The sequence below is a fragment of the Saccopteryx leptura genome, chromosome 5 (assembly GCF_036850995.1).
Source record: "Saccopteryx leptura isolate mSacLep1 chromosome 5, mSacLep1_pri_phased_curated, whole genome shotgun sequence".
Lineage (NCBI taxonomy): Eukaryota > Metazoa > Chordata > Mammalia > Chiroptera > Emballonuridae > Saccopteryx > Saccopteryx leptura.
The window spans coordinates 124,440,082-124,466,156 of NC_089507.1; the positions used below are offsets into that span (position 1 = coordinate 124,440,082).

General features: G+C 36.7%; 1 pseudogene; it reads right to left on the bottom strand.

Annotated features, from left to right (window-relative positions):
• Positions 1–5,094: 5,094 nt before the first annotated feature.
• Positions 5,095–5,272, bottom strand: LOC136406333 (U6 snRNA-associated Sm-like protein LSm5 pseudogene; annotated as a pseudogene).
• Between the last annotated feature and the right edge of the window lie 20,803 nt (positions 5,273–26,075).

Consider the following 26,075-nt stretch of genomic DNA (forward strand, 5'->3'; position numbering starts at 1 on the left):
GAACCCCTATGATGTGGATGTTATTTGTCTTCATGTTATTTCTCTTCCGAGCTCTCTTAGAGTTTCCTCAAACTTTTTGAGTCTCTTTTCTTTTTTCTGTTCTGCTTCCGTGCCTTTATTTATCTTTTCCTCTAACTTGCTGATTCTATTCTCATCGTCGTTCATCTTGCTTTTAATTCTTTCCATTGTGTTCTTCATTTCTGATATTGTATGTCATTTCTGACTAATTCTTTTTTAGTATTATTTCATTGTCCTTTTTTATATTTGCTTTCTTTTTATTTAGGTGTTTGTAATGGCCATCTATTGGTGTTCTAATATCTTTGAGCATCCTAACAATCATTATTTTAAACTCTGCACCTGGTAATTTGGTTATATCTGACTCATTCAGGTCCTTTTCTGGGGATTTCTCTTAACTCATTTGTGTTGCATTTTTCTTCCTTCTCATTTTGGCTGTGTAAAAGAAGGTTTTGGCCACTGGAGTCCACTGAGTGTGGCCTCTGTGTTCCCTAGGTGTGGTTTGTCTGCAGGCCCACCACCCCCTCTGCTGTTGCTGCCTAGGGCGTTCAGGTATGGGCGTTGCTGGTGCCTGCCCACTGGGGCTGTTGCTGTGGTTTTTGCCTCTCCTTCACGGGAGTGACTGTGATCACCTGCTCGGGTGTACAAGCCTCAGTGGCCGTGGCCTTTGCCCCGCCCTCGCTGGTGGCATTATGCTCAGTCTGAGGGCAGGGGTGAGCACTTTTGCTCATCTGGGGGTCTCCACCTGATTCTGGGCTTTCTGCCCCGCCCCTGCAGGAGGAGCCCACTTGTGGGATGGCTGCAAGCCTTGGCTCCACAGGCCGGCTGGGCCTGCATGCCCACGCTCAGTAGGGGGACTCTGCCTGTTCTGGGATTTTGGCTCCACCCCCTCTGGAGGAGCCGGTTCCCAAGTCAGGCCTCAAGCTTTGGTTCTGTGGGTGGGGCAGGGCTGTGCTCCTCCACCCTTGCTCAGGAGCAGGTCTCCACCCCTCTCCAGGTTCCTGCCCTTCCCCCCCCCCACAGGCTGGATTGCAGGTGGCCCGCAGTTGGGCTTGACCACTTTTGCACATCCCCTCCTCTCCAGCCAGCCAAGACTGAGCTCACTCCTGGGTCCAGTGGTGGCCAGCAGCTTCCGCCCTGGCCAACAGAACTGCACTTCCATGTCCCACAACTGCCCGCCCTTGGGGAGACCTCAGCCATGTGGGTTCGGGCGCTGAAGCTCAGACCCTAAGACTCACTACTGTGGTCCCGAAAGCTCTCTCCTTCTAAGCGACTCTGCTCTGAGTGCCATGGGAGAGCTTGTTTGGCTGGTGCCCTGCTTCCCTTTGCTGGTATTGCTGTTTCCAGGGGAAATATTCACTTCAGATTTGGGGAGTGGTTTTTCCCAGGGGTTAAGGTGGCTGTCTCTCAAAATGTTTCTTTCTGTGGCTCCTAGATTACGCTCTCTTCCTGCTGCTCCGATCTTCTCCTCTCTCCTCATCCCCCTGGAGCCCTGGGGGCGTGGTTGTGAGAGAGGTGCTCTGCGTGGTCCCTTTAAGAAGAATCTTGGGTCTGAGAAATCAGTCTCTTTCTCACAAACAGTATCCTGTCTTGTTTCCAGCTAAATACTGTCCATACACCTCTTCTAGGCTCTGGGGCTGCAGGCAGGGGCTTTGTTCCTGGGACTCAAGACCCTTCTCTCTCTGCTAAACTCACTTCCCGCCACACGGTCGCTCTGGGGAGCTGGGCAGCCCTCTCCGCGTTTCTGCTTTTCCTACAAGTCTCAGTGTGGTTTCTTCAGTGTTCCTTGGTTGAAGAGTCCTCTTAGTTTAGTCCAAAGTTGGTTTTTCTAGATGATGGTTCTTAAAATTAGTTTGTAATCCACTTTGGTTCATGGAGGTGGAAGTTGGTACATCCGCCTACTCCATCACCATCTTGTCTTCTTTTTAGGGAATATTTTAACTGTGCATTCAATTACTTTAATAGATGTAAGGCAGTTCAATTTATCTTTTTCTTCTCGAGCATGCTTTAATGTTATCTTTAATCCTCATAGTTGTCAAATTTATTGTCAGAAAGTTGTTTATTCTGACAATATTATCTGAACAAATAATATTCTTTATTACATATTTATATCTGTAAAATTTGTAATATAGCACCTTTTACTCCTGATATTAGTAATTTGTGTATTCCCTTTTTTCTGATAAATATGCCTAAAAAGTCATCAGTTTTCCCTATATTTTTAAAGTAGCTTTTGATTTCGCTGATTTTTTTTTCCTTCTTGTTTTTCTGTTTCCACTCTATTCTTTGTCTTATCCTGTTTACTTTGGGCTTAATTTGCTCTCTTTTTTTCTAGTGTCTTAACGTGGAAATTGAGGTCAATGATTTGAGACCTTTCTTATTATACAATAATATAGACATTTAGTGCTCTAAATCTCTCTCTAATTACTGCTTTAATGGCCTTCCACATATTTTGATATTTTTTATTTTTGTTTCCATTCAACATAAAATACTTTCTAATTTCTTTTTGATCTTTTAACTATTCATGGGTTATTTAAAAACATGTTACTTAGTTTCTGAATTTTTCCACAGATCTTTCTGTTATTGATTTTCTAACTTAATTCCATTGTGGTCAGAGAACTTGTTGACACTATTTTATCTCCCAAATACAATTTATCTTGGCTAATGTTACATGTGTATTTGAAAGAAATATGTATTCTGTCATTGTTGAATAAAGTTTTCATTAAGTATCAGTTAGGTAGGTGATATATAGTGTTATTCAAATATTCTACATCTTACTGATATTTTGTCTACTTGTTCTATTAATTAGATTTAATTATTTGATTACATTCATGGATTTGTCTATTTATTCATGTAGTTCTATTAGTTTTTTTGCTTCATGTATTTTGAAGCTTTTTTATTAAATAACTAAAAATATAAGATTGTTATGTTCTTTTGACGGTCTTTATCATTATGGAATAATTTCATTTATCCAACACAATGTTCTTTGTTCTGAAGTCTAGTTTGTCTGACATTAATATAACCATGCTAACTTTCTTTAGATTAGCATTAGCATGCTATATCCTTTTCTATCCTACTTTTAACCTATTTGTGTTTATATACTTAACTGAGTTTCCTGTAGGCAGCCAATAGTTGGGTCTTGCTTTTTTAACCAATCATAAAGTCTCTGCCTTTTAATTAGGGTATATAAATTCTTTAATTTTATGGTTAGAGTTAAATCTATCATCTTGCTATTTGTCCCATCTGTTTGTTCCCCTGTTCTTCATTTTAGGCATTCTTTGAATTAATAAAATTTATTTTATCATTCTATTTTTATCTCCTTTGCTGATTTATTAGATATAATTTTTTGTTTTTGTTATTTTAACAATTGTTTTAGGGGTTCTATTATTCTTCTTTAACTTACTATTGTATACATCTTTAACTTATCTTTAGTATCATTAACTTATCCTTAACTTCAAGTGAAATTATACTATAGAACATATTTTAAAAGAACCTTACTTCAGCCTCCCTGCCTTTAGTGGTATCATTATCAAACATTTCATTTTAGTATGTTTTTAATGCCACAATACATTATTTTTGTTTTGCTGTAAATAGTCAGTTATTCTTTGCAGAGATTTAAATAAACAGGAAAAAGGCCTTTTATATTACACACATCACTATTGTTTTCAGCGCTCTTCATTCCTTTGTATATATCTATATTTCTATTTCATCTTTTCAGAAGGACTTCCTTTAACATTTCTTGTATTATGTCTCTGTTGGTGATGAATTCTTTCAGCTTTTGTATCTGAAAAAGTCTTCATTTCATGTTTGTGTTTAAAAGTTATTTTTATTAAGAACAGAATTCTCAGTTGATAGTTTTCCTTCCAAGCTACTTTTGAGATCTTGCCCTTTCACTTATATTGTTTTTCTTGAAAAATCTTCTGTAATTATATCTTTGCTCCTTTCTACTTAATGTCTTTTTTTTCTATGACTTTTTTTTTTTTTTTTGAGATTTTTTTTCCTTGTCATGGTTTGGAGAATTAGATTCTTAGGTTCCTTGTAGCTCTCTTCTCCTCTATCTCCTCTTTCCTTCTTCCTCCATATCTTTCTTCAATATTTTTTTCCTCGGGTTTCATTGATCATCATGAATATATCAGGTTTTAGTTCTCATCAAAACTGAAAAAATTTCAGCCATTAGTTCTCAATTATTTTTTGGTCTCAATCTTGCTATCTTTTCTTTTGTAGACTTCAAGTTCACATATGATAAGCCATTATAGTGATCGCACATGTCAGTGATTCCTTCTCTTACTGTTTCTTTTATACTTTTTTTGTTTTTCATTTTGCATAATTTATATTGCTATGTCCTAAAGTTTAATAATCATTTCTTCTGCAATGTTTAATATGTCAGTAATCTTATTAGTGATTATTTTTCATCTATAGGATTTTAGTTATTATCTCTAAAAGCATGATTTGGCCTTTTTATTTATATCATGTCTCTACTTATTTAATCTCTCCTCCAGCATTTTAAACATCTGGCATACCGTTATAATAACTGTCTTACTGTCTCTGTCTGCTAATTCTAGCATCTCTTTCCATCTGGGTCCACTTTAATTGGTTCAGCTTTTATCTTCATTATGAATCTTATTTTTCTGCTTCTTTGCATGCCTGGCAATTTTTCATTGGATGCCAGTTAAGATTTTTACCTTGTTGGGTGTTAAACATTTTTGTATTTCTGTACATCCTCTTAAATTTTGTTCTTATATGCAGTTAAATTATTGTGAAATTGATTTGTTTGGATTTTACTTTGCTGATTTGTTGGACAGGTTCAAAGTAGTACCCATTGTAAGGCTAATTATTTCTCACCTTTTTTTTTTTTAACCAAAACATCCTTTATTTTAGTCTTCAAAGAACAAATTGTTTTTTTTTCTTTTTCAAGATAAACATGAATAATTTACAAAAATGGAATTTACAATGCTTCTTTAAAGCATTCTCCTTTAAAGGGAAACTTAGCTTTACAGAATCTAGACATTGAAAGGTTTTAAAAATATTTTATTTTTTGTTGTCATTATAAGACAGAATCTAGCATAAGTCAAGGGAGTCCATTCATATTTCAGGTCCGTCTCCTCCAGGAACCATCACTGCAATATTTAGCAAAATCTGGTCTAATTTAGTAATCTTTCTTTCTCCTGGTGTGATTTCCAATTCAGTGGCATCTTCCAGTACCATACTGAAAAAGTCATCAAATCCTAAAAATGCCAATAATTACCTTACCACTCTTCATCACGATACAAATTCTTGACCGATACACTTGTTCACAGGCTCTATAGCAACTACGACGGGCTAGTGGTGGCATTAGCCGCCCTAGCCATACCGCAAGTGGTCTTCCTCCCCACTTCTTAGGCAGGATCTTCCTGAATGTTCTACCCATAGCCCTCATTATGAGTTTCCCATTTTGACTGATGCCAATAGACACCATTTCAGGTCCCATGTGGAAGGAAGCCACCTATGCTTACTCTAATATTTTCAGGTAAGGTCCTTTCCCCTACTTCAAGTATTTTTCTCACATACGTGTGTTTATCAGTAGCCTACAGCATATTGAACAGAAATTTTCTGGAAATCTCTGGAGTTACCTCTTCATGCAGCATTCTCCTCTCTGGTATTATTTTCTGCAGACTTTAGATTTTCACCCCCAGATCCCCAACTTCATAACTCATAATTCTCACCTCATTTCTCAGGAAATACTGTTCTTTACTGGCTGATATACAATGTCTAAAAAACCACATTTAATATGTTATTTCTAGGTTGTTGGGTTTTTTTTAGTTACTTCTGCAAGAAACTAATGCCTGTTAATCCATCTTGACCAGAAGAAGTCCTAAGTCAAAACTTATTGAATAATGCATGCTGATTTAGAACTTCCATAGAAAGATTTCTCAATTCTTACAAGGAATCTCTAAGAGTCATCTCACATATGCCCTCCACAATCACCTATGTTGCTCCAGCAAGGACATTCTCGCCTATGGTAATCCCAATCAAGAACCCAGAGGTGTTTTTACAGATATCAACTGTTGGTCTAAAATTTATATGGAAAGGCAAAGAAAAAAGAAAAATCAAAACCATTTTGAAAAAACAGAACAAAGTTAGAGGTCACATGATGTCTGACATTAAGTTTCACTCTAAGCAATAAAACAGTGAGCTATTGATTCAAGAATAGATGAATGGAATAAGATATTAAGTCCAGAAATAGACTCACACAAGTATAATCAATTTATTTTTGACAAAGAAGCAAGGCAATCTGATGATAAAAGAATAATCTTTTCAACAAATGTTGCTTGAAAATTAGACATACATAAATGAAAAACTAAACCTTGAACTATACCACCATGTCTTTACAAAAATTAATTCAGAGTTGATTATAGATCTAAATATAAACTATAAACCAATAAAACTTTTATTTTTTAAAAATAGGAGAACCCTGGATGGGTAGCTCAGTTGGTTATAGCGTCGTCTTGATATGCCAAGGCTGTGGGTACAACCCCTGGTCAGGAAATTTAAACAAACAAAAAACATCGAATAAAATCTCTATACCCTTAGTTAGGCAAAGAAATCTTAGTTGTGACACTAAAAGCACAATCCATATATGAAAGAACTGATTAATTGTATCCCATTAAAATTAAGAACTTCTGTTCTGTGGAAGCCACTATTTAAAACATAAAAAGATAAACCACAGACTGGAAAAAATATTTGCTAGTCAAACACCTGAAAAAAGACTGATATATCCAGAATATATAAGGAATTATTGAAACTTTAATAATAACAACATAAAAATGATCAAAATATTTCAAAAGGTACTTCACCAAATAAGATATAAATAAGCATATGAAAGGATGATCAACATTATTAGTCAGGGAAATACAAACTAAAATTAATGTATAATACTATTATTCACCTGTTAAAATTACTTAAAAACCAAACAGGCCCTGGCCAGTTAACTCAGTCAGTCAGAACATCCTCCTGAAATGCCAAAGTTGCAGGTTTGATCGCCAGACAGGGCACATATGGGAAGCAACCAACAAATGCACAACAGAGTGGAACAACAACTCTTACTCTTTCTCACCCTCTCCCTTTCCCTCTCCTCTTCTCTCCCTTTTGTCAATCAATAAGAAATAAATTTAGAAAGATAAATTCTAATAATACTAATCCTGCTAAAGTTGTAGGGTAGCTAGAATTCTCATACACTTCTAATGAGAATGCAAAATAGTACAACTACTTTGAAAAAAAAAGTGTCAGTTTCTTACAAAGTTAAATATACATTTACCATATGACCTAGCAATCTCACTCCTAGAGGGTGAAATAAAAATGAAAACCTATTTACATACAAAGGCCTGTATGTAAATGTTTATAGCAGCTTTATTCTTAATCACCAAAAACTGGAACCAATCCAAATGTCTTTCAACAGAGGAATGGAAATCCAATTGGTGATGCATCCATATATTGGAACACTAATCAGCAAAATAAAGGGGTGGGGGAATAAACTTCTGATGTAGGTAGTAAGATAGATGAATCTCATATACATAATGCCAAATGAAAGTAACCAGACACAAAAATGTAAAGAATGAATGATTCCAATTATGTGATATTCTGGCAAAGTAAAAACTTAGGAATGTTAAAAAGATCAGTGGTTTCTAGTGGTTAAGGCTTGGAAGAGAAACTAATTTAAAAGGGCAAACATGAGAGTGTTTTGAAGGATGTGGAATTGTTTTATTTCTCCATTGTGGTGGGGATTTGTGATTCCTTGTATTTGCTGAAATTGATAAAACTATAACCAAAAAGAGTGAACACTACTGTATGTAAATTAAAAATAAAATTAAAAAACCTATATACTAAATAAAAAAAACCCCACTACTTTCCCATGATTCAGCACCAAAAATGTAAGCAACTAGATATATTACCCTAAGGCTAGAGACTGAAGAATTATCTTCTCTTGAGATATAAAAACACTGAGAGGAACACAAGGGAAAGATCTGCATATACTGACACTTGATAATACTCACTGAAACAGCTGGGCCTCTGTTATGAGACTTTCAAAAAATCCCAATAGATATGACCTTCTGCACACACACATATTACAAATAGTTTCTTTTTTTTTTATAAATTTTAATGGGGTGACATTAATCAATCAGGGTACATAGGTACAGAGAAAACATCTCCAGATTACTTTGACATTTAATTAGGCTGCATACCCATCACCCAAAGTCATATAGTCTTCCATCACCTTCTATCTGGTTTTTTTTGTGCCTCTCCTCTCCCCCCACCCCTTTCCTTCCCTTCCCCACCCCCGGTAACCACCACACTCTTCTCCATGTCCCTGAGTCTCATTTTTATGTCCTACCTATGTATGGAATCATATAGTTCTTAGTTTTTTCTGATTTACTTATTTCACTCAGTATAATGTTATCAAGGTCCATCTATTTTGTTGTAAATGATCCAATGTCATCATTTCTTATGGCTGAGTAGTATTTCATAGTGTATATGTACCACATCTTCTTTATCCAGTAATCTATTGAAGGGATTTTTGGTTGTTTCCATGTCTTGGCCACTGTGAACAATGCTGCAGTGAACATGGGGCTGTGTCAGTCTTTACATACCAGTGTTTTTGAGCTATGGGGGTATATTCCCAGTGGAGGGATTGCTGGGTCATATGGTAGTTCTATTTTCAGTTTTTTGAGGAACCACCATACACTTTTTCCATAGCGGTTGTACTAATTTACATTCCCACCAACAGTGAATGAGGGTTCCTTTTTCTCCACAACCTCTCCAACACTTCTTATTACCTATCTTGTTGATAATAGCTAGTCTAACAGGTGTGAGATGGTATCTCATTGTAGTTTTAATTAGCATTTCTCTAATAGCTAATGAAGATGAGCATCTTTTCATATATCTGTTGGCCATTTGTATTTCTTCCTGGGAGAAGTGTTTGTTCATGTCCTCTTGCCATTTTTCTTATTGGATTGTTTGCTTGTTTGTTGTTGAGTTTTATGAGTTCTTTGTATATTTTGGATATTAGGCCCTTATCTGTGCTATTGTTTGAAAATATCATCTCTCATTTAGTTGGCTATCTGTTTGTTTTTTTGTCAGTTTCTTTTGCTGTGCAAAAGCTTTTTAGTCTGATGTAGTCCCATTCATTTATCTTTGCCTTCACATACTTTGCCTTTGGAGTCAAATTCATAAAGTGCTCTTTGTAACCAACTAAACTCCATGAGTTTAGTACCTATGTTTTTTTCTATGTACTTTATTGTTTCAGGTCTTATATTTAGGTCTTTGATCCATTTTGAATTAATTTTAGTACAAGGGGACACAATCTAGTAGAGTTTCATTCTTTTGCATGTGGTTTTCCAGTTTTCCCAGCACCATTTGTTGAAGAGGCTTTTTTTTCTCCATTGTGTGTTGTTGACCCCTTTATCAAAAATTATTTGAGCATATACTTGTGGTTTTATCTCTGGGCTTTCTATTCTGTTCCATTGGTCTGAGTGTCTATTTTTCTGCCAATACCAGGCTGTTTTGATTATTGTGGCTCTATAATATAATTTGAAGTCAGATATTGTAATGCCCCCAGCTTTACTCTTTTTCCTTAGGATTGCTCTGGCTATTCGGGGTATTTTATAGTTCCATATAAACCTGATGATTTTTTGTTCTATTTCTTTAAAAAATGACAGTGGAATTTTGATGGAAATTGCATTAAATTTGTATATCACTTTGAGTAATATGGTCATTTTGGCTATATTTATTCTTCCTACCAGGAACAAGGAAAATCTTTCCACTTCATTATATCTTTTTTGATTTCCCTTAACAATGCTTTGTAGTTTTCATTACATAGGTTCTTTACATATTTTGTTATGTTTATGCCTAGGTATTTTATTTATTTTGTTGCAGTCATGAAGGGTTTGTTTTTTAAGTTTGTTTTCTGATGTTTTATTGTTGGCATATAGGAAGGCAATGGACTTTTGTATATTAATTTTGTAAACTGCGACCTTACTGTATTGGTTTATTGTTTCTAGTAGTCTTTTTGTGGAGTCTTTGGGGTTTTGGATGTATAGGATCATATCATCTGCAAAAAAGTGAAACCTTTACTTCTTCTTTCCCAATAGGACTGCCTCTTATTTCTTTCTCTTTTGTGATTGCTCTAACTAGAACTAACAGCACCACGTTGAATAAGAGTGGAGAGAGTGGACAACCTTGTCTTGTTTCTGATTTTAGGGGAAAAGTCCTCAGTTTTATGCCATTTAATATGATGTTAGCTGATGATTTATCATAGATGGCCTTTATTATGTTGAGATATTTTCCTTCTATACCCATTTTTCAAGTGTTTTAAATATAAAATGATGTTTTATTTTATTGTAAACTTTTCTGCATCTATTGATAAGATCATATGGTTTTTGTTCTTTGTTTTGTTGATATGGTGTATTACGTTAACCATTTTACGTATGTTGAACCATCCTTGTGATTCTGGGATGAATCCCACTTGATCATGATGAACTATTTTTTTAATGTGTTGCTGTATTCAATTTGCTAGTATTTTGTTTAGTATTTTAGCATCTGTATTCATTAGAGATATTGATCTGTAGTTTTCTTTTTTTGTGCCGTCCTTGACAGGTTTTGGTATGAGGGTTATGTTGGCTTCATAAAATGCATTTGGCAGATTGCTTCTTCTTCAATTTTTTGGAAGACTTTGAGTAGAAATAGGAACCATGTCTTTTTTGAATATTTGATAGAATTCATTAGTATAGCTATCTGGCCCTGTACTTTTATTTTGGGGAAAGTTTTTAATAGTTGTTTCTATTTCCTCTCTGCATATGGGTCTGTTCAGGCTTTCTGCTTCTTCATGACTCAGTCTAAGAAGATTATATTGTCCTAGTAATTTATCCATTTCTTCTAGATTGTTAAATTTAGTGGCATATAGTTTTTCATAGTATTCTATAATAATTCTTTGTATATCTATGATATCTGTGGTGATTTCTCCTCTTTCATTTTAGATTTTGTTTATATGAGTACTTTCTCTGTTTTCCTTGGTCAGTCTTGCCAAGGGTTGGTCAATTCTGTTGATCTTTTCAAAGAACCAGCTCCTTGTTTTATTAATTTTTTCTATAGTTTTTTTATTCTCTATTTCATTTATTTCTGCTCTAATTTTTATTATTTCCTTTCTTCTGCATGTTTTGGACTGTCTTTGTTCTTCTTTTTCTAGTTCCTTAAGATGTGAAGTTAAGTGGTTTACTTGGGCTCTCTCTTGTTTGTTCACATAGGCCTGTAGTGATATGAACTTTCCTCTTATTATTGCTTTTGCTGCATCCCAGAGATTCTGATAAGTTGTATTATTTTCATTTGCCTGTATGTATCTTTTGATCTCTGTGCTTATTTCTTCTATGACCCATTCATTTTTTAAAAGTGTATTGTTTACTTTCCACATTTTTATGGGTTTGTTTATCTCTTTTTTTGCAGTTGAATTCTAGTTTCAAGCTTTATGATCAGAAAATAGCTAGGTATAATTTCAATCTTTCTGAATTTGTTGATGTTATTTTTGTGGCCCAACATATGGTCAATTCTTGAGAATGTTTCATTTACATTAGAGAAAAATGTATACTCTGGCACTTAGGGATGAAATGTCCTATAGATATCTATCATATCCAATTGTTCTAATGTTTCATTTAAAGTAAATATTTCTTTATTAATTCTCTGTTTGGATAAACGATCTAGAGCTCTCAGTGGTGTATTGAGGTCTCCAAGTGTAATTTTATTTTTGTTGGTTTTTGTTTTTATGTCAGTCAGTAGCTGTCTTACATATTTTGGTGCTCCTTGGTTTGGTGCATATATATTAAGAAGTGTTATGTCTTCTTGATTCAATGTCCCCTTTATCATTATGAAATGACAGTTTTTGTCTCTGATTACCTTTGCTGTCTTGTAGTCAGCATTGTTAGATATGAATATTGCTACACCTGCTGTTTTTTGGATGTTATTTGCTTGGAGTACTGTTTTCCAACATTTCACTTTGAATTTGTTTTTATCCTTGTAGCTTAGATGTGTTTCTTGTAGGCAGCATACAGTTGGATTTTCTTTTTTTATCTATTCTGCTATTTTGTCTTTTTATTGGTGAGTTCAATCCATTTACATTTAGTGTAATTATTGACATTTGAGGGTTTCCTATTGCCATTTTATATATTGCTTCTGATAGTTTTGTATCTGATAGTTTTGTTTGGTTCTTCTCTTTTATTTTTCTATCATTTGTTTTTGTTTGGTTGTAATCCATACTTCTTTTCCCTGTTACTTCTTTTTTCATGCCATGTGCTTCCATGGTGGTTTTTTCATGGGTGGTTACCATTAAGTAATGAAAAGGATATATCTCATATTCATTGTAGTACATTATCTCATGAGTGCTTCTGCACTTCATCCTCCTTTGCTACTGTTAATCTTTGTCCTCTCCCCTTTTTTTTATTTCTTTGTCACAGATTAATCTTATTTTTATTGTTATCTTGATGGAGTTTTCACTTGTAGTTTTGTTTTGTTTTGTTCTTTGTGTCTGGTTGGAAAACCCCCTTTAGTATTTCCTCAAGTGGAAGTTTTCTGGTGATAAATTTCATCATCTTTACTGTATCTGTGAATGTTTTATTTCTCCTTTGTATTTGAAGGATAACTTTGATGAGTATAATATTCTTGGCTGGAAGTTCCTTTCTTTCAGAACTTTAAATATTGGTCTCCACTCTCTTCTAGCTTGTAGAGTTTCTGCTGAAAACTCTGTTGATAATCTAATGGGCCTTTCTTTATATGTTGTATTCTTCTTTTCCCTGGCTGCCTTGAGAATTTTTTCTTTGTCATTGGTTTGTGCCAATTTTATTATGATGTGCCTTGGAGTAAGTTTGTTAGGGGTAAGTTAACTCGGTGTTCTGTTTGCTTCTTGAATTCAAGGTTTTAGTTCTTTCCTCAGGCTTGGGAGGTTCTCATCTATTATTTGTTTGAATATGTTCTCCATTCCATTTTCTCTCTCTTCTCCTTCTGATATACCCATTATTCTTATGTTGCTCTTTCTGATGGAGTCAGAAAATTCCTGTAGGGCTATCTCATTTTTTTAATTCATGAGTCTCTCTCCTCTTTTCTCTGTAGTACCTCTGGTTGCCTGTCTTCTATGTCACTTATTCTCTCTTCTATCTGGCCTGTTATGTTGGCTAAGCTTGTTACTTCATTTTTCAGTTCGTGAATTGAGTTTGTTTTTTTTTATCTCTGTTTGATTTTTTTTATAGTTTCAATTTCCTTGGTGAAGTATTCTTTCTGTTCATTGAATTGTTTTTTGAGCCCCCTAAATTGCCTTTCTGTGCTTTCTTGTATATTCCTGAATACTTTTAGGACTTCAGTTTTTAATTCTCTGTCATTTAACTCCAAGGTTTCTAAGCTATTGAAATTTTTTTCTATACATTTTTCCTCATCTATGTGAGCTACATCACTGTCTTTTGTATCCATTATATTCAATTTGGTTTTCTTTATTGACATTTGAGAATGGTATTGTTAATAACACTGATAAGAGTTGATAAAAAATTTTTTGAGAAAATGCAATGAAAACTGAAAATTCTATTGTGCTAAGTGGAACTAAAATACGTAGAATGAAGGGCCTGAGTTGGGTGGAGTGACAAATAGGCAAACAACAAGGCAAGAACCCACAAAATGCCACAAGGAAATAATCTGGATCAAGAATAAAATAATTTTTTGTAAATTATGGTCAAATGAGAGCTATAGTGTAAGAGAAAAGAAGAAAAAAGAGAAAAAAGAAAAAATACAGTGAAAAATGAAAATTCTATTGTATTATTAAGTGGCACAAAAACTATAAAATGGAGAGCCGGAGTTGGAAATACTAAAGATATAAAAAGCAAAATAAAAAGCACAGATAATACCACAAAGAAAATATTTGAATCCAGAATAAAATAATTTGTGGGTGAGATTCAAATGAGAGAAAAAGTAAAAGAGAAAAAAAAGAAACAAATAGAAAGAGAGAAAAAAATTAAGTTTTTGGAATGTAACACTCTTATAAAGAAAATGGAAAATTTAACACCTATGGGAATAACGTTCAAAATGAAAAGGAAAGAATAAAACGGAAAGAGGATTAAATGATCAGGGTGGAAGGGAAAAAAAGATAGAAAATACAAGAAAAAAATGGAAAAAGTTATAAAAACTGTGGATTTTTCCTGGTTTTGAGAAGTTATCTTCTTCTTTTTTCTTTCTTCTCTCTCTTTTTGGCCGGTGGCACTGTACCCCAGGTTCTGCCCATGTGGCACTCTTAGGTAGAGATTTGCTGTTGTGTTGCTATGGTGATGACATAAACTAAGCCTCAGTCTGGTTTGTTGTCAAGGCTTGTTCGTGTTTGCAGGCTGCAACAATGGGAGAATCCATTTTTTCAGGGTCTCTCCCTAGATCTCTCCTTCCTGAACCAGCAGCCTGGGAATGCAGCTATGATGTTGCCCCGGCCACTACCTGCAGAGCAAGAGGCTCTAAGAGCTGCCAACTTCCCCCTCTAGCTTCACTTAATGCAGGGTTCTGGGTAAGGCTTTGCCAGACAGAGCTGCCAGTGTAATCTGCCAGGGCTATGAGCTGATTGCCTTTCGGTGTCTTTCTATGAGTTTTTGGGCATGTCTAGTATGCCTCAGGACTCTGCAGGTCTGCTCTCCAGAGGATTTCTGCAAGCTGTCTGTGCATCCTTCCCCCCACCACTTCTGCAGTTCTCTTCCCCAGGAGTGTGCTTTGTTAGCCTGTATGGCTGACAGAGGTGCTGCACCCAGATATGTCCGGGTGTAGGGAAGCCAGCTTTTGTGAACTTCTCACGTATTGTTGTTTGGGAAGCTGGGATTATTCAGAAAATCTGGTCACAGCCCACACAGAGGGTCACTACTGACAGTCTCTGACCCAGCCCCTCAATCCAGAAATGCGGGCACCCATGACTGAAGGGCCAAGTGGATCCACTTGCACTCTGCCCATGCTCACCAACTGGGATACTGGGAGTAAACAAGGCAACTGCTTGCCCACCTCTTCTGGGGTCTGCCACTGGCACTAGTTCCATGTGGGCTGAGCCGTGGGCACACTCTCTACTTGGCTTGAATGTCTCTGCCCTAGCCCAGCTTTTTCCGTGTCCCCAGCTCTCCCTTTCTCTCAGTTTCAAGTGAAAGCAGCCCTTGCTCAGGTTAGTGAGGAAAGCGGAATACTCCGTTCTCCGTCTTATTTCCTTCAGAGTGGATTATATATTCAGCCACCTTTTTGCCCAATCGTACCTTTGTTTGATGTATGTGTATTTCAGAGGCTCCTGAGATTGTTTTTCTGTCTCTAGTTGTTGAATTTGTTAACATTTCAGGGAGAGGTATGGGGAGTACTCCTCATGGCACCATTTCTCTGATGTCGCTTCTTCACAAATAGTTTCTTTTAAAAAATTTTATTGGGATGTGATGGTTTACCAAACCAGACAGGTTTCAAGGGTACAACTCAATATAGCACCATCTGTACACCACATCATGCATGCCCTACCCCAACGTTCAAGAAGCCTAAGCATTCAGGGGAGCGAGATAATGCAGAAAGCTGAGAACAATTTTTAAACCTGCGTTTAATATAATCAAAAAGCTAAGAGAAGATTTTGACTGCATTAAAATAAATAAGAGAATAATAAAGAATACATAAAAATTAAAAATGATCGACACAAACTAAAAACTATCAGAAAGGGGAGAAGATAGATTGAGGAATAAATCTTAGAAGGTAGAACCTAAGATGAAAAGATATAAAATAAGAAAGAAAAATTCTGGAAACTTGCATGATTGATTCAAAATTCACAAACAAATAACAGGTAATACAAAAAAATAAATAAATAATAAAGAGCCTGACCAGGCAGTGGCACAGTGGATAGAGTGTTGGACTGAGATGCAGAGGACCCAGGTTCAAGACCTTGAGGTCACCAGCTTGAGCACGGGCTCATCTGGTTTGAGCAAAGCTTGCCAGCTTGAACCCAAGGTTGCTGGCTTGAGCAAGGGGTTACTCTGTTTGCTGTAGTTCCACGGTCGGATCACATATGAAAAAGCAATCAAAGAACAACTAAAGTGCTACAACAAAAATATAATGATTGATGCTTTGCATCTCTCTGCGTTCCTGTCTGTCTGTCCCTATCTGTCTCTCTCTCTGACTCTTGCTCTGTCTCTGTAAAAAAGAAAAGAAAAGAAAGAAAGAAATAAAAACAAAGGAGAAGAGATTTCATCAATAAAAAATACAAAATAATTTCCTAGAATTGAAATGATGAGCCCAGAAAATAAACAAAAAAGTACTCCAGCGAAGCAAATCATGGTATTATGAATTTTAAAACACCAGATGGTTTTTTTGTTGTTGTTCTTTTGGGCTTTTTTGTGTTGTTGTTTTTTTTAATCCAGAAAACTTTCAAGGAAAAAGACTTGGCACAGTGTGTGTGTGTGTGTGTGTGTGTGTGTGTGTGTGTGTGTGTTTCTTTGATGAGAGAGAGAGAAAGAGAGGAATATAGATCTGTTCCTGTCCTGTATGGGTTCTGACCAAAGATTGGACCAGCAAACTCTGCACTTCAAGACGAAGCCCTAACCAACTGAGCTATCCCACTAGCGATAATGTCAGAAAGACATTAGGCTACTTATCAGAGACACTGGAAGCCAGAAGACAATGGAGCAATACTTTCAAAACTGTGAAGGAAAAAAATAGTTAAGATCCATATCCAGCCAATCCATCAAAAGTTCAAAGGTGATATGAACATTTTTAGACTTTTGAGGTCTCAGAAATGTTATTTGCCAATTCCCATGCATTGTCTCAGGAAGCTACAGAATGATGGTATGCAGCAAAAATAAGAAAATAAGCAAAAACAAAGAGAGTTGATCTAAGAAATAGGGATCTGATACAAGAATGAAACAAAAAGAATCCCAGGATGCTCTCTGCAAAAGCCACCTCACATCACTCAGATTGAAAAAGAAAGATAGACAAATTCAAGAAATATGTCTCCTGGGGAAAACAAACTAGAATGAGTAGATTACTTGCTGGAATTTACCATCTGGAAAATAATTTAAAATAGTATCACAGGTGTTATGGCTCTTGTGAAGAGTTTGAGATAAATTTGTGATGGGAACCTTAAAAAAACTAGCAAATAAAATTGAAGATAGTGTCAACTGAAAGAAAAACAAAAAATTTTATAAAAAAGAACATATAATCATAGAATAAGATTTTGCTTGGCAGTAAATAAAACTTTCATAGCCATTAAAATATAACCTTGATTATTGATGTTATTAAAAAGTGTTATTTAAGTATACTGGGAGAGTGGAGGAAGGGGGAAGTTGACAGGTGAAGTGGTTTTGTAAGAATCCCAAATGCTCATCCTTCATACCACAGAGTCAAAAGGCAATGTCTAAAACTGAAAAAATCATGTTAAGAGTAGCATTTCTAATTGTATATGTAATTATCAGAAGAAATAACAAAAAGAAATAAGGAAGGTGCTCTGAGAAACCCAACTCAGGTATTGGGGCAAGATAGTCTTGTTTTTTATAAGACATGCTTATTTTTAAAACTTTCATGCATGCTTTACTTTGATATAAATATGATTTAAACATTTTTAACAGCAATTGCCTATTGTGAGAATTAAAGTCAGAGTGGAAGGCTACAGGATAATATTTTTGGAGGCAATGGAAGCTGTTTTCTATTTTTTCCAATCTGCCTAGACGTAGAGCAGCCCTGTGAGTTTCTCTGGAGGAAAAGAAACATGGCATGATTTTTAAATCTTAGATCTTCTTCTTATAACATTGTTTTCTTTAAAGAAAGCAGAGAAATAAGAATCCCATATTTAAAATTTTTATTTTTAACTCATTTTCTTTTCTGTGGTCTTTTCAATAGAATTTTTGTTTCTGCCAACATATATAGTCACCCAGCACTTTAATGCCAATATTATTTTGCTGCCCTATACAGCTTACCACCAGTCTATATGATAAAATGGGCCCTGACATTATGAAATTGACACAACTAAATGTCACTGTAGACAAGAAAACATGGAATTGGATTTTAGAAAAGGCAGCTCTTGGCTTTTCAAGAAAAAACTTGGTCCTCAGAAAAGGTCCCAGAATGACATCTTAAGGCTGATGTCCCACACAAGGGCCATGATGCTTCAATTAAAGTTTGTACAAGTAATTGGTTGAGTAGTAATTTTTGTGGAATCTGGAAAATCTGCTCAAGGTACTGCAGGACTGGCCTAAAATACCTCACACCCTCAGAACTGTGACTGATGGAATAGCACATGCCTTTGAAAACTCCCACAGCACTGCTCACAGAAACCCCTTCCTTTGGTCCCTTCCTCACAGGCCCCTCTCACTCCTTGATTTTTCATCCTCTTCAGTCCCCATGTGCCAACTAAAGTTCTTTTCACCAAAAAGCGGTTCCTGTGGCTTCGGTAGGTCCCGGCCATAGCTCATGGTTACGCCAGTTATGCTGTCAGTAAGAAGAGGCTGGGCTTGATCTCTTGATAGGTAAGTGTTCACCTAATAAAACTTCCATCAATATCTTCTTGTTTCGTTTATTTGTTTTTCTTTGTTTTAAGATCATAAAACAAGCTAAATTCTGAAATGGTCTTCTTGCAAAAGCCACTGTCACAGGGGAGCATAAAAGAGCTTGAAAAACCTACAATGGTCTCTGGAAAGAACAAGTGAGAATGTGGCAACTTAAGATATACTATTTCTGCTTTGAGTCAGAGTAAGTCCTTAAAAGCATGTTTATTGCTAGCTGGGTAATACTCTTAAAAATGGTCCAGAGTACAGCAACACATTGCACCCAAAGAAATAAGGTTAGCTGTGGCTAAGCAGGAGAAGAATTCTTTATCATTTGAAGGAGAAGAAATTTTCCTTGAGTTAATAGCACCGAAAAGAAACCAGCTTATTCTTACTGGTTTCCTTGTTTTAAGTGAGATACTGTGCTTCTGAGCACTTGACTGAAACGAGGAACCTGTGTTAAAAAAGCATGAATACTTAGAAGAATATGACCGGAGTGCTTTAAAGTAGATAGAGAAGAAAAGTCTAAATTATTCAATAAGCATCATATCTGTTATTTCTTAGATTTGGCCAACTCCACTGGAACCACAGAGAGATATTCTGTGCTCTAGACTAGAATTTTTAAAACTATATCGAAAACGGCCTAGTTACTGAAATATCCACTTGATGAATTATGCTCACTTGAAAGTATAGTGTATCTTTTAAGTATCATACCTCTTAGAATTTTCTGGGACAATTCCAATGCAAATTTATTTTATACCTTTCTATAATGGTGGTGCGTTCAATGTTTAGCCAAATGTGGTTTTGTATTATTCACTTTAGAGATTAGAAAAGGTCTATTGCTGGACCATGTTTTGTGATCTTAACATCATAAAATAAGGTCACCATGAACCCTCAAAAAATGTTATAGTGATACTCTATTATACAATACTCATAAATATGAGCTAATTTAGCTTAGATTCACAAAATCATTGGAATATAAAGGCACTTGTAAGGTAATATAGTTTACCCTTCATTTTCAGGTAAGCAGTTACACTGGAATCATTCTGGACTAGTTAAAATTTATCTTATTTCTAAAGATGGTCAAAAAACCAGATCAACATACATCTTCCATTACACCTCCATCTCTGAATGCAAAGTGTCTTCTGGATGAGGGAAAGAATACAGTTCTAGACCCAGTCATCCCACACCTATGGTGAAGGCTGTGTGCCCCATAGCTAATTGGTGATAAGGTCCCAATGCTCTTTTCTTTTCCCCTAAACCAGTGGTCCCCAACCTTTTTTTGGGCCACGGACCGGTTTAATGTCAGAAAATATTTTCACGGACCGGCCTTTAGGGTGGGACGGATAAATGTATCACGTGACCAAGACAAGCATCAAGAGTGAGTCTTAGATGGATGTAACAGAGGGAGTCTGGTCATTTTTTTAAAAATAAAACATCGTTCAGACTTAAATATAAATAAAACGGAAATAATGTAAGTTATTTATTCTTTCTCTGTGACCGGTACCAAATGACCCACGGACTGGTACCAGTCTGCGGCCCAGGGGTTGGGGACCACTGCCCTAAACCATTCCCAAAATCAGGAAAAACAATGATATGTCACATTAGCAAATCTGTCACAATGTAAAAAACCTTACATGTATTGCTACCCTATAGTTTCTCCCACCTGATCTTTTTTTCACTTATCCCCTTAGTGCTATTTAACCCATGGGCCTTCTGGAACTGTGACTGTACAGTAAATAAACTCCATGATGACATTAACTTGGCCACTGAATACTTACCTCTTGAACTGAAATTTGTGTCAACTCTGAAGGACACTGCCTAACCCACCAGCCCTAGCCACAGGACACTGCTCATCTGCCAACAGTGCTGTTGCACAGTAGGAAGTAGAGATGGCATTACTTCTCTACTTTTATGTGAAAATGTCCTTTTTTAAATGCTTGTGCCACCTTATTCTACCCTCTTCTTTCTGTTTATTTTATCAGGGTCTGATAATTTCTCTCATTCATAAATGACATCTGACCCATATCTTCACTTTCTATCCCAAGTCTTGACATATTGTCCATTGTTAATGTAGCTGACTCATTCAACACCTCAACACCAATTATCTTCACCTCTAATCCTTTGTATTTTGTGGTCATTTAGAAAAGTGCTTCTGAAGTCCTCAACTCCAATTTTCTACTCTCTGACCTAACTTATTCTTCTAGGTCTTCCTTGACCTCAAGTAATCTGTTATCTGAAGTCCTGCTTCACCAGATTATTCAATTTCCTGGTATTCCAGCCCTTTGGCGGCAGCTGCATTTCTACTACCATACATACACTTTCTCCGGTCCCATACCCAGAGAAGTAAACCCTTCTAGAACTGCAGCTTCAAGCCATTTCAAAGTCACATTCTTCAATCTCAGCTGTGTCCTTACTCTCCCAATAGAAAATTCTATAACTTGGCTTTGGTCAGTTCTCAAGCCATCATTTCAGACCAACTCTCTTTTCTCCTTTACATCTCCCAAGCACTCTAATCATCTTTCATTCCTTCAGTTTTAGTATACAGACTGGTGTTTTGCCACTTAGAAAAAAATTGAATCAATCTGATATGACTTTCCTTAATTTTTCTTCCTTTCTCCTTCCTTTTATGAGTTGTAGTTTCTCTCACACACATTCTTGCTTCATTTCCTCTGACTGCAGGCAGTGAGCTACAGTCCATGGCCAGCTTTTGTAGTGTACCCTTGGTCTTGTCATTTAGCCAACTTTCGGGCCCTGCGCCGTCAGCCATCCTCTGTTTCTCTTTGCTACCTACAGAACAAAGTCCATACTTCTTATTACAGCTATTCCAACTTCACCTCTTTCTCTCTCATTCACTCTTCTGCACTCTAGAACTGCACTGACCAATATAGTATCCACTAACTACATGTAGCTATTTAAATTAATTAAAATTAAATAAAATCAAAATTCAGTTACTCAGTGACACTAGGTATTTTCCCAACACCCAATAGCCACATGTGACCAAGTGGCTGCTGTATCAGACAGCACAGACATAAAGCATTTCCATCATTGGGGAACATTTTCTTAGACAGCATTGCTCAACTTTACTGAAAATCTTGTGTTTTTCCTAGAGGACCAGTATTTCTTATGCCTCTGGACCTTTGCACAAAGATGTAACAACCATTTCTATGTCACAGCATCTAACTGGTGATAGGGTCCATCTCTGGCATCCTATGCATATTATGTGGACATTCACTTCCAGAAACAACTTGTGGTGTTGTTGTGAACTGGCACTGTTTGGTAATTAGAGCCCCTTTACAGCAGCACCCATGCGTGCTTTCTCTCTGAATAAAGGTAGAGACAAGGAAATTGTACTGTTGGAGAGACGGAACATTATAGGTTCAAGGAGGGCTTTTTGGTCCCATCATACCAATCTTCCCAAATCTCCATGTGATGAAAAACCAAACTGTCACTGCATATAGAGCAGTCATCTTACCTTCAAGCTTATTATTATAGCTTCTCCTTAGAAAATTGTTTTCAACTTTTAAAAAAGAGAACCAAAAATAAGCTACCTAATTATCTTGGTTGAACCTCTGTTCCCAGTGCATCCAAATAGTTAAATTGTCAAGCAGCAGAGAGAGAACACTCGGACATTCAACCTCGGTGCTATTTTAAGAAAAGCTCAAGAGAGAACTGGAGAAAGAATATGAAAGTGATTTATTTTTAATTTCTTTTTTTGAACCTAGAAGACTTTATTCTGTACTAGAGACATCTCTAGTACAGAAAAAAGCAAATAAATAAAAAAGTCTTGATATAAATCTATAAAACATCTTTTATATAAATCTAAAAGAAAGGGCCCTAAATTAGGCCTTTGCTGTATGACTTGATTATTTCACTTAAAGTGAATTTCTGAAAGAGCAGAAATAGCCACACTTAAATATCAATAGAAAATTCCAAAACCCAATATCAAGTATGTGGTAATTACTTGTCAGTCTGAGTGTTCGTAGTAACTCTCAGGACCTCAGTGAGAGACAGAAGACGGCCCCGCCCTTACTGGCTGTGAGCCTGGGCAATCAGCTTCAGCTCACAGGCTTCCTTCCTCTGTGGGCAGTCATCGATCAGAGTAGATTCTCTCTAAGTTCCTTTTCCACTGGAAAAGCCATGGTATTGTTGGGCTGTGGGTAGGGGAAGGTCATTCTTTAATACAATAAACATTTTCTCAATTTTATGTAAGTAGCAATGTAAATCCAGCTTCGGGTTTCTGTCCTCTACAACAGTGGTCCTCAATCTTTTTTGGGCCACGGACCAGTTTAATGTCAGAAAATATTTTCACAGGCCGGCCTTTAGGGTGGGAGAGATAAATGTATCACGTGACTGAGACAAGAGTCAAGAGTGAGTCTTAGACGGATGTAACAGAGGGAATCTGGTCATTTTTAAAAATAAAACATCATTCAGACTTAAATATAAATAAAACGGGGCCCTGGCCAGTTGGCTCAGTGGTAGAGCGTCGGCCTGGCATGCGGAAGTCCTGGGTTCAATTCCTGGCCAGGGCACACAGGGGAGGTGCCCATCTGCTTCTCTACCCCTCCCCCTCTCCTTCCTCTCTGTACCCCCCCCCCCCCCCCCCCCGCAGCCGAGGCTCCATTGGAGCAAAAGATGGCCCGGGCGCTGAGGATGGCTCCTTGGCCTCTGCCCCAGGTGCTAGAGTGGCTCTGGTAGCGACAGAGTGACGCCCCCGATGGGTAGAGCATCGCCCCCTGGTGGGCATGCCAGGTGGATCCCCGGCAGGCGCATGCGGGAGTCTGTCTGACTGCCTCGCCGTTTCCAGCTTCAGAAAAATACAAAAAAATAAAAAAAAAAATAAAAATAAAACGGAAATGATGTAAGTTATTTATTCTTTCTCTGCGACTGGTACCAAATGGCCCATGGACTGGTACTGGTACAGGTCTGCGGCCTGGGGTTTGGGGACCACTGCTCTACAAGATTGCCTTCATTCTTTCCGCACTTAATTCTTTCTGCATAGAAATTCTGGAGTGTTCACCACCTAAAATTAGAGGGGAAATGTGACTGTGATGCATCTATCTACAATCTACAGAACAGTTTATGCAGATGGGAAGTGGAGGAGTGTGAGAGGAACAGATCACAAGAGAAGAGCACTCAGGCTGGTGTGACCTCATTAAGGCCAGTGGCATTGCCTTCTGTCTTCAAAGAGGTGTTGCTCTTAGCAGGACAGAACTCATCTCACTGTTCACTTTGATTTACATTTGTATAGAGGAGCAGCTCTGGCATGAAATACTCCCTTTAAGTATTACAAATTTACAAACATTGTTTGCAAATGTAATTTCAAAAACATTTAGTTGTTTTAATGTCTTTGCAAAGAGTATAGGCTCTACACTCAGAAGCTCTAGACACCTACAAGTTTCATTTTGGATGTTTGAGGACAGAAGGTTAGATATGAAATGTTGCTTTGGTTTATTACTTTTCAGCATTACGGTGATAAATGAGTAGAGGAAAGGACACACTCCAAGGTGGAAGAAAGACTATATTTTTCTTCTGCAAATATAAAACTTTCAATTATTTTAAATGCGATTTAGTCAACTTGGAACCAGTTCACCTCCAAGTAAAATTTAAAAATGAAAATTAATGATAGCATGGTTCAGTGACTAAAAAATTTAAAGTTATCACAAATAGAGCATGAAAATCTCTCTAATCTAAGCAGTTGCAACTTCTGGGGTTAGTGTGTGTGCGCGCTCAGTTAAGATAGCATTGTTTTCTTTCTTTGATTATTTTTTCAAAGTTTATTTTTTCTTTGCAGACAACAATAAAGGTTATTTTTAATGCATCTTGTAGATTATACATTCTATTAAAAGCACTTTATGCCACAGACTTATTTAACGAACACTTATACAAACTGCACTCTTTGGTGTCACACACTCCAGTTGCTGCCCTTTCAAACAAAAACTAACAAAAATATCTGTTTTGATTTGAAAGGATTTTGAATTAATACCCAAAAGCAAGTCTAGCTTTCCAAACTAATTGGTGAACCTATAAGTTTAGGCAGCATCTATATTTTGCTAGTTTTTATAAAAGGTCCAAGATCCAAGGAAAAAAAGGTAAAATTTCTCCTTTTTAAAATTATCTCTGTATGTCGATAGATATAAAAAAATTATAAACTACTTACTATCCATTCATATTGCATTGATTAAATAAGTTAGGATGCAAGTTAGTACACCATGGAATACTTTCCCACCATTCCAAGGAATAAGATAATCTGTCAAGAATAAATGAATATATTATTAAATGTTTCTAACTGTAAAACTCTATACTAATATTGTTTTTAGTACAACTGCCAATAAATTATTATAGTATAGTGTCTATACATGTATATTTGTGTATATGTGGGTGTGTATAAAATACAGTGTTGATGCCTGATAGCTGATAACTGATGGTTATCACTGGAAGAAGGGAATGAGAATAAAGGAGAATTTTCTTATATATTTTTATATGATATCATTTACTAATACAATGTATTATTATTATTTTATTTTTTGACAAAGACAGAGAGATAGAGTCAGAGATTGGGACAGATAGGGACAGACAGACAGGAAGGGAGAGGGATCAATTTTTTGTTGCAGCTTCTTAGTTGTTCAGTGAGTGATTGCTTTCTCATATGTGCCTACAGCAGAATGAGTGAACTCTTGCTCAAGCCAGTGACCTTTGGGCTCAAGCCAGCAACCATAGGGTCATATCTATGATCTCACGCTCAAGCCAGCGACACCTTGCTCAAGCTGGCGAGCCTCTGCTCAAGCCAGATGAGCCCGCGCTCAAGCCAGGCGATCTTGGGGTTTCAAACCTGGGTCCTCTGCATCCCAATCCGACGCTCTATTCACTGCGTCACTGCTGGATCAAGCACAATGTATTATTTTTATAATCAAAATAAATATTAAAGGTTTTAAACAAAACTTTAGTGGAGACCTTTTGAGACTAACATGGCAACCCAAGTGTGCATGTCTGATGGCTCCTCCTACATCTGCACGGAGGGAGGCAGCTGCAGAGAAGGAGAGATCCCACGGCCCCGGCACAGTCCAGAGCTAGATGCCAGCATCTCTCTGAGCATGGGGAACTCTCAGGGAGATGCTGGCAGTTAAAAGCAGAGGAGGACATGGAAAAACAGGGGGAGCCTGACAGTCAAGTGAGTGAGGCCCCCTCCTTCCTTCCCCACAACTTTGTTAATATGAGATATTACAAACTCAGAGAAGGTAAGGCTGAGTCCTGCACTTCAGCCTCACATTGGAACTAACAGGGAAAATGTTTCAAATCAAAGTTTAATTTAGGACATTTTAATTTACCAAACTAAATATAGTGAGAGCTTTCTATGTGTTCACATAGTAACACATATGACATATGCATTACCTAATGACATATACATATGTCATACGTGTAATATAGAGCAGGAAAGCTAGAAAGGTTGTTTCTCAATATAGAGAAGGTCTCTAAGTCAAATTTGGAGCACAGTGGTAGTATATGAATAAAAGTGAAGTCCCTTGCCTG